Source organism: Podarcis tiliguerta, assembly GCF_965153285.1.
Source record: "Podarcis tiliguerta genome assembly, chromosome: 13".
In the NCBI taxonomy this organism is placed as follows: domain Eukaryota; kingdom Metazoa; phylum Chordata; class Lepidosauria; order Squamata; family Lacertidae; genus Podarcis; species Podarcis tiliguerta.
Genome location: NC_139546.1, coordinates 9,308,501 through 9,318,359, shown reverse-complemented (window position 1 = coordinate 9,318,359; position 9,859 = coordinate 9,308,501). Strand labels below are relative to the sequence as shown.

The following is a 9,859-nucleotide window of genomic DNA, read 5'->3' as shown; positions in this document are numbered from 1 at the left end:
TAAGGGGTGAGATGATAGCCATGTTCAAATATATAAAAGGATGTCACATAGAGGAGGGAGAAAGGTTGTTTTCTGCTGCTCCAGAGAAGCGGACACGGAGCAATGGATCCAAACTACAAGAAAGAAGATTCCACCTAAACATTAGGAAGAACTTCCTGACAGTAAGAGCTGTTTGACAGTGGAATTTGCTGCCAAGGAGTGTGGTGGAGTCTCCTTCTTTGGAGGTCTTTAAGCAGAGGCTTGACAGCCATATGTCAGGAGTGCTCTGATGGTGTTTCCTGCTTGGCAGGGGGTTGGATTCAATGGCCCTTGTGGTCTCTTCCAACTCTATGATTCTATGACTCTATGAAACTACAGTCATACCTCGGGTTAAATATGCTTCGAGTTGAGCACGTCCGAGTTGCGCGTTACTTCCGGGTTTCGCCGCTTGCGCATACGCAGACGCTCAAAATGACGTCACGTGCATGCGCAGAAGCAGCGAAAAGCGACCCGTGCGTGCGCAAACATGCCGTCGCTAGATACGTTTACCTCTAGATGCGAACGGGGCTCCGGAATGGATCCCGTTCGTATCTAGAGGTACCACTGTACTTGAAATATACAGTGCAGAAGAGACCTCAGAGTCATCCCTGCTCCTCCAGGGAACCCCGGACATTGTAGGGGGTGTGTGTGTGTGTGTGTGTGAGAGAGAGAGAGAGAGAGAGAGAGAGAGAGAGTGCAAGCTCCAGGATTATGTGGATTTAACTGAAATAAATGGATATAGGTTGGCACTGTAAATGTAATAATAAAAATAAAAATAAAAATAATAAAAATAATAATAATAATTTATACCCCACCCATCTGGCTGAGCTTCCCCTGCCACCCTGGGAGGCTCCCAGTTGAGTGTTAAAAACAATAGAGCATTAAATATTAAAACTTCCCTGAACAGGGCTGCCTTCAGATGTCTTTTAAAGATAGGATTGCTGCTTATTTCCTTCACATCTGAAGGGAGGGTGTTCCACAGGGCAGGTGCCACTACCAAGAAGGCCCTCTGTCTGGTTCCCTGTAACCTCACTCCTCACAATGAGGGAACCGCCAGAAGGCCCTCGGCGCTGGACCTCAGTGTCCAGGCTGAACGATGGGGGTGGAGACGCTCCTTCAGATATACAGGACCGAGGCCATTTAGGGATGTTTAGGCCATTTACCCTCTAACTGTGCACCATGGCAACCAAAGGCACCAACCAACAAATTCTCACCCGTTCAGTCGATAAAGGTGACCATAGGAGGCCATATTTGCTGGGCCTTGAAAAGTCCTTTCAGAGCAGGTGGATGTTTTAAGACCTTTTATCAACCATGCCTATGGTTTCCGTCATATTGATTCCTTATGGTTGATTCATTATGCCTTAGGATCGATAGCAAGCAGCAACCTGCCCTCTCCCCTCAACCCACCGCCCCATCATTTATTATACTTCATCTGATTTTGCTTGATTTCCATTGATTGCGACCTTGAAAACAAGAAGCGGAGGGAGACACCATGCTTTTCAACATAATGTGTTTATTTCTGCATTTATATTATTTCCCAAGGTTAACGGGATATAAGTAAGAGAAAAAAGGACATGGAAGAAGTTACAGACTGCAGAGAAAGGACATGCAATATGAGATATTTCCTTCAGTCATAATACTAGGGGGATTTCTGATAGGGGTGGTAAACAGGGGAATGACTATAAATGACCAGTAAAAGAAGAGCCTGCTTTACAGGGGGGGCCTATCCGGAACACTCAGACCTCCTAAAACTCTTCACAAGAGGACTGGACAACGTTTTGTGCGTCACTTCACAACTGTATAATTCGTGGGTGTTGAAATCCGATGTAGGGAGTGTCAGGGTGCTACTCAGCTTATAGGTGTTGTCTGTATCCGACGCTGGGGGGCTGGTTTGGACGCCCTCACTGACGGGAGTGCCGTCCACTTTCCAGGCCACGGTCAGGCTGCTCGGGTAGAACGTGCTGACCAGGCACACCGCAGTGGCTGAATCCGTTTTAAGTTGCTCCGGCGAGGGTGGGAAAATGATTGCCAATGGGGTGGAATCCTCTCCTCCTGCGTAAACAAACAAGAACACGGAATATTGCATCGTTCAGGTGTACCAGAGGGCCAGTGAAAGACCACAGTGCTAGTTCAAAACATTTTGCTGCAAATGGCGCCGCTGCCCAAAAAATTGTGAAGGTACCAAGTGCTTGAGGCAACGAAAATCCACAAATTTCCCCTCTACTTCTTCAAACCCCCCCCCCCCCGCAATAAATAAGTGAAGTATTTGCTGCTGTTTCATGACACCCCCTAGTTGGACGCCTTGATCAGACCAGAAATGCAAATAGCATTCAGGCTCAGATTTGCCATCATCATCATTATTATTGCTTTCCCCACACCTTTAACGTCTTCACCCCCATCGTTCTACCCGGACACTGAGGTCCAGCACCGAGGGCCTTCTGGCGGTTCCCTCACTGCGAGAAGCCAAGTTACAGGGAACCAGACAGAGGGCCTTCTCGGTAGTGGCACCCGCCCTGTGGAACGCCCTCCCACCAGATGTCAAAGAGAACAACAACTACCAGACTTTTAGAAGACATCTGAAGGCAGCCCTGTTTAGGGAAGCTTTTTATGTTTGATGTATTCCTGTATTTTAATATTTGGTTGGAAGCCACCCAGAGTGTCTGGGGAAGCCCAGCCAGATGGGCGGGGTATAAATAAATTATTATTATTATTATTATTATTATTAATTATTATTATTATTATTATTATTTAGGAGCAGCCCAACATTCTGAAACTGATTGGAGGTATAATGCTTTTATTCTTGCTGATGATGTCTGCAGAGTAAACAGCTGTTAAAGGTACAGAAAAGACTTAAAGCTGCACTCCTACGTCCCCTTATCTGGAAGTAAACCCTGCTGAATTGAGAATGTCTCATTGCCGTGCAAACATGGACACGGTTGTTCTGAAAACCATAGAAATTCAAAATCCTACAGTGTTCGTGACGGTGAATGTACTGCAGGAAAGTAAAATTTGGGCTCAGCAGACCCACAGACAAGACGCAGTAGCTGTGCAGAGAACTGATCTAAAGTTTGGCAGGTGTCGTTGTAAAAGAAATAGTTCAACACATTTTTAAAGTGAACGTTTTCCTAGTCGTATCTTTCAGTCTTTACTGAGTAAAGTAAAAACTGGAGAAAAGACTCCACGGGCCAGTATTCATATCTGGGTGCTGCAAAGAGCATTACAGCCCTGTCCTCTGGCTGGGACAGAGAATTTGAGCTCGTGGAAAGCTGCAAAATTAGAAATATTCTGCATTAATTTGGCTTGGGTAATTGGTGTGTGGTGCATTGTTATAAATTTTGGCTAGAGTGTACGTGCAGATATTTCTTTACTTCTTCATACATGGTTCTTACATTTTATATCCTATAAATGGAACGTGCTGTTTAAACCGTTCGCTAAGCACCAATACATGAATCACATAGGAGAGTTATATTCTATATTCCACCTTAAAACTTACGTTTTTACCATATTTTACATTGTTTCTCCTTTCTTGATTACTTCAGAAATGCCCAAGTAACTAACAATGGCCCAAACCAGTAAAATATGAAGTCCCCCTATTAATTTCAACGGCAAATAATTAAGCATGTGCTAAGCATTCAGTGGGCTTAACGCTGATCAGCTTAAGTTTCGTAAAGGACATATATTTCATTTTACTTGCTGTAACTGATCTGTGCAAAGTATTGCACCATCAGATTGGTAGGGACAACATAAATACTATATTCGCTTTGAAAGTAGCCTTGAAATTTCACTCTTTTTCTCCCCCCCCCCTAACTTTCCTTATTGCAGAATTCTGTCTCTGCTATAAATTAATAGCATCTTCAATCCCAGTTGCCTTTGACAGAGCACATTGACAAAATGCCTGCTTATTGTTATTTTTTTATGTTTCTCTTGACTTATCTATGATAGAACAGATTTTGATTTATCAATGTATTTGTTGACCAATCAATATATTTGCACCGCACCATCAATATGTATGGTACGCCACAGCCAAAAGAGGGGGGAAAGGGCTTTACTGTGCCATTTGGGCAAAGATCCTCCAATTACGGTAGTCTATAGAGCTATATCTATACCTATTTCTGACATAGGTTTTTTCAGAACAGTCAGACTAAAACCCCTGTGAAAATCAATGACAGAGTATTTCTAGCATCTTAGTTACAATGCTAGACTTAACTACAGACAAATAGGATCTCATCTAGAGATACCTGTATTTTCTAAGTAATGTATTCTCAAATTAACGAGTCCAGAAATCATCTGTTGTGTTCTTGCTACTTTATCAAGTGCATAAATCAAGGTTCACTGCTCCCATGGGATTTCTTTCCATTCATTCAGATGAATGTGTGCTAAATCGATACCCAGTGGTGTCATACAACCCAATCCTATGCAGGTTTAATTGAATCCCCCCCCAAAAAAAATAAGTTTACATATGATGGCAGGATTGGTTCTATGCAGTCAAGCCCAGGAATTACCTAATTTTTACCACCCAGCCATCCATTGGGACTTAAGGGTACCAAAATATTCCAAACTGTGCCCATTTACATTGAAATAAATTCCCCTGAAATGAACTGGGCTGGTCTCCAAGCACTTGATAGTGCAAAAAAACCACTTTCCCTCCCCACTGTAATTTATTTCAAATAAAGCGCTTTCTATGAAGGATACATGTTTTTATTAGCAACTGCTGAACACCCAGTGTAAAAACTTGGTAAAGTGCAGAAAGGGGGAATTTGTTTCAGCTGAATATTCAGTTCTTTTTTCTGCACTTCTCTGTCTGTGATCTGGTTTCTTCATCAAGTTTTCAGCAATTAGCAGTTTTTTAAAACAGTAAGTCTGAATTGTTATTGGTTTGTCTAGAGGCAACCCGATTTAGCTTCTGGGACGACCCCCTACGTTCTGAAAACCTTTAAACTGTTTTTTAAATTGGCTCTCCTTTGGAAATCACTTCGTTTATGCCAAATTAAACCAGTTAGAGATGTTATTCCCATCTTTACTGCAGCTTTGGCTAGAAATTCTGCTAGCATCAATTTCATGCAGAGCTCAAGACATTGTGGGGAAAGAGGCAGAGGTGACACAAGGGAACAATAAAATGCACACTCTTTTATCTCCCGTTTGGTCCCACTGCAGAGAGTGAATCGCAGCATTTTCCTGCACGCTGAAGTTTTTTACTGACCACCCAACGGAGCTCATAGCAGCTTCAGTTAGGAAAAAATACAATCCCAAACCCTACCTCAGTTTTCTGTCATCATCGTCCACTCCCCAGCTTGTGTAGTTTTTCTCCCAATGCCCAGATGCTTGCCAACCCTCAACAAAAATGAAAATATAGATTTCCGACACACTGTACCCCAAAGCAACAGAGAGAGAAAACAAACTTACGTGTGATTTCTAACTTGGTCCCGCCACCAAAAGTGAACCACAGTGGTTTGCCATTTCTCATGCCCTCGGCAAAAACCCAAGTCCCTCCCAACTGTGGCCACTGAAGGGAAGATTTCAAAGTTTTTACGAGTAAGCAAAGCGGTTTCGCTCCTAGAAATCTGGAAACAAGGTACCAGTCTCACGACAAACTGAGTGCCTACAAAGTGGAACGTTAAGCGTAGTCGTTGAACAGAGAAAAACGACGTCTATTTTCTTCACTTAGGTGGCAGTCTTAAGCTCACCTACCTGGAAGCAAATGCCATTGAACTGAAAAGTAAACCCACAAAGGATTCCAAACACATCCCAGCAAAATCTGCACAATTAAAGCTGATTTGAAGCTGTTGTGAAACAATCCCCGTCCCACAAAAGATAGGGCCTTTTCCTGCAAGGTAAAAGCACACATGACGCAACACTGTCTAAACTTACAATGGGTTTAACTCTGACCACTTTTTGTCCTCAGCTCCTTGAAGGACTTACACGTTTTACCTGTTGCAACGTACACTTTCAAATGATGACGACCTCAGGTTGATATATCTGACTCCACAGGGATAAGAGGCTCACTTTATACCCTTTGAAAAGAACTTCACCGGTTTACGATTTTTATCTGAGGTCCAGTGCCGAGCGCCTTCTGGCCGTTCCCTCGCTGCGAGATGCCAAGTTACAGGGAACCAGGCAGAGGGCCTTCTCGGTAGTGGCACCTGCCCTGTGGAACGCCCTCCCACCAGATGTCAAGGAAATAAACAACTAACCAACTTTTAGAAGACATCTGAAGGCAGCCCTGTTTAGGGAAGCTTTTAATGTTTAATAGGTTATTGTATTTTGGTGTTCTGTTGGAAGCTGCCCAGAGTGGCTGGGGAAACCCAGCCAGATGGCCGGGGTATAAATAATAAATTATTATTATTATTATTATTATTATTATTATTATTATTATTATTATGCTTCCTTTCCTTATCACACCAGTGATCAGAATTCTGCCTCTGACAGAGTTAACTCTGGGCAAACATGACATTCCCTGGAAATACCTGATTCGCAAATTAATGTATCGCTGTAGAGTCTGTGGTCTTCTCATATACATGTAGAATCATAGACTTGGAAGAGTTGGTAGAGTTGGCAGGGACCACGAGGGTCATCTAGACCAAACCCATGCAATGCAGGGACCTTTTGCCCAATGTGGGGCTCGGACCCACCACCCTGAGATTAAGAGACTCACGCTCCTCCAACTGAGTCAGGTGAAGTATGAGCTTTCACAAGTTCATACCAACTCAGTCCTATTACAGAAGTCATTCTAATCTTCACCTCAATTTTGGCTAGAAATTTTGCTGGCATTATTTTCATGCAGAGTCCCAAGATGTTGGCGGATGGGGGAGAAAAGAACGTAAAGCACACTCTTTTTTCCCCCTTGGTCCCATCGCTAAGAGTGACCCACAGCTTTTGCCCCATGGATTTGCCCCACATGCTGACATTTTTCACTGCCTGAGCAACTCTAAATTCCACTGCAATACACTGTTATCCATTCCCCATCATGCGTAGAGGGTTCACCTCACTGCTTTCCAACACTGATCAAAAATTACAGTAAAAACATAGACTCCCCACACTCAGCACCCCAAAGCAGCAGCAGGAAAATCAGACTTACGTTTCATTTCTAGCTTGGTCCCGGCACCGAAAGTGTAACACAGTGCTTTAGCAAGACTTGTTCCCTTGACAAAAAGGCCAAGTTTTCTTTCAGCTGTGACCCCTGGAGGAAAGCTTTCAAAAAAAATGCTATGCAAACCAGAACTTATAGTATTTGCTTCTTAGAGCATTGCAGAGTACCAAGAAATGAGGCACTAGGCACAGGACCAGCCGAACTGACTACAAGATGGTCTTGCCTTGTCTTTTGCGTGTCGAGGTCCCCTCAAGCCACCCCTAAATAATTCACAATTCACACACAATTTTTGTTTAAGGTTTCGGGCATAATTTTGTTTTTGTTTTTTAAAATATTTTTAAATATTAAATTAAATATTGTTTTTGTTTTTTAAAAAATATTTTTAGTAAGTTTTAACACAAAAAACAAAACAGAAAAAGAACAGACACTAAAAAAGCAACAAAAAATACAAAGTTACAAAAGCACAAAACATCAAAAAGAAAAAACAACAACAATAAAAACAATTTCATCTTCATAATATTTCTTGCATTAACTTATTTCACCGACTTCCCCATACCTCCCTTCACTGTATTCCAAATCTTATATTTAATCAGCAAATCCCTTCCCTCTACCTTAATTAATCTTTATCTTGATTTTGGTATCTTGGTGTAACTTAATCTCCTTTATGTCTTAAATGTTGGGTCTTCAAATTTTACAACTTTTTTACTAATAACCTTTTACATTCCATCTGATGTCGAATTAACATTCGTTAATCTTATAACGTTTCTGTAAATAATCTTTGAACTTCTTCCAGTCTTCTTCCACCATCTCTTCTCCCTGGTCTCTGATTCTGCTGGTCATTTCGGCTAATTCCATATAGTCCATCACTTTCATCTGCCATTCTTCCAGAGTGGGTAACTCTTGTGTCTTCTGGTTTCGGGCATAATTTTGGCCATAACTTTATTAAAATACATAAATGTGAGTGGTTGCTTAGGCATTGGTTCTGACTTTCTGTCCCCCACCCCGGGACAGAACTGACTTCCAGATTCCAGTGAAAGCCAGTAAGGGAAAACAATATTGGGGGGAGCATGGAGCCGGGCACCAGACCCTCACCTCTCCCCGCATGCTCCCAGGGGTTTGCGCGGCCCAAGCCCCATTCAGGGGTACAGACAAAAGAATGGCAAACCCCTGGATTCCTTTAAAGGAATTCCCTTTCCGCAGCAGCATTGGAAGGGCAGGCACAGCCAACCCTTACCCCTCCACCAACCAATTTTTAACCAATGCCTAACCGCAACCTTGGGACGTGGGTGGCGCTGTGGGTTAAACCACAGAGCCTAGGTCTTGCCGATCAGAAGGTCGGTGGTTCGAATCCCTGCGACGGGGTGAGCTCCCATTGCTCGGTCCCTGCTCCTGCCAACCTAGCAGTTTGAAAGCATGTCAAAGTGCAAGTAGATAAATAGGTACCGCTCCGGCGGGAAGGTAAACAGTGTTTCCATGTGCAGCTGTGGTTCACAAGAAGCGGCTTAGTCATGCTGGCCACATGACCCAGAAGCTGTACGCAGGCTCCCTCGGCCAGTAAAGTGAGATGAGGGCCGCAACCCCAGAGTCCGTCACGACTGGACCTAATGGTCAGGTCTCCCTTTACCTTTACTAACCGCAACCTTACAAGTTGTGACGATTTACTACGCAGTAGGCAAAAACCAAATGGCACCAGCCAATCAGCCCAATGGACAAAATTCCTACCAGGCCCCTGCCCCAGAAGCAGACGACCCCATGACAGGCACAGCAAGGTCAATGCCCTAGATTAGGGAGGGTGGGAGGGTGATCCGATGCACGCAGCAAAAGAGCCCAGTCAGTGCTGCGCGACTTGATTTTATAACCTTTGGTCCATCCCCCTAAATGGCAACACCAAAATTTGCCCTGCAACCCAACTGCCCAATCCCTGCAGATGGCCATCCATACTAACCCGCCCAGCAACAGAGAGGTGGCCTGTCAGACCCCACCGCAACACGTGCTCTCCATGAAGGAGAACATGCTTTAAAAAAGGAAAACATCTGTTTTCTCCACTAAGGCTGCAAAACTAAACATGGCTATCTGGGAGAAATCTCATGAATAGGACTGCACCTTGTTCTTTATTATGATGGCCAAAATTCTCGTTAGGACTTTCCTACGTACATCCATGATAAAAGATTTTAAGAAATATGACGAGAATGGACTTTTTTTTTTTTTGCCAAAGGTCAGAGAGGCTGTAAACTGCTGTTGCTAAATACACTCTAAGCCTACCTTGGGTCCCCAGATTTGGTTGGACTACAACTCCCATCATTCCCATTCACTGGTCCAACTAGCTAGGGATGATGGGAGTTGTAGTCCAACCACATTTGGGAGCAGACACCAAGTAGGCCCTAGATCTACCTAGGATTAAACCAAGGTTTAAACCTGAGGCACATGCAATTCTCCTCTTGCACACCTGCGAGGAAGAGATTGTAAGATTTCACTTCCATTTTTAATGAACTGCAGTATATTGTTATGTCTGAATCCTAAACTGTGGCTTGCCTAAACTGTAGGAAAACAAGCCAGCTTAATAAACCATGGTTTGCTGCTTTAATTTTGGTTTGCGGCAGCGAGACTGGTGACTGGGGGCAGCTGCCGAGACCACATAACACCGGTCTTGAAAGACCTACATTGGCTCCCAGTACGTTTCCGAGCACAATTCAAAGTGTTGGTGCTGACCTTTAAAGCCCTAAACGGCCTCGGTCCACTATACCTGAAGGAGCG

The 9,859-nt window shown here is 43.6% G+C and overlaps 1 long non-coding RNA gene and 1 gene segment (V, D, J or C); one reads left to right on the top strand and one right to left on the bottom strand.

Moving 5' to 3' along the window:
- Positions 1-1,511: 1,511 nt before the first annotated feature.
- The window catches only part of LOC310661610 (Ig kappa chain V region Mem5-like), a 31,929-nt gene continuing 23,581 nt past the window's right edge, over positions 1,512-9,859 (bottom strand). Inside the window, exons 3-4 of the V gene segment in view lie at positions 7,094-7,128; positions 1,512-2,070 (exon numbers count right to left, since the gene is read on the bottom strand).
- Positions 5,468-9,859, top strand: part of LOC310661726 — a 313,777-nt gene continuing 309,385 nt past the window's right edge. The window contains exon 1 of the long non-coding RNA XR_014504105.1: positions 5,468-6,337. This is a non-coding gene — a long non-coding RNA (uncharacterized lncRNA). The remainder of the gene's footprint in view (positions 6,338-9,859) is intronic.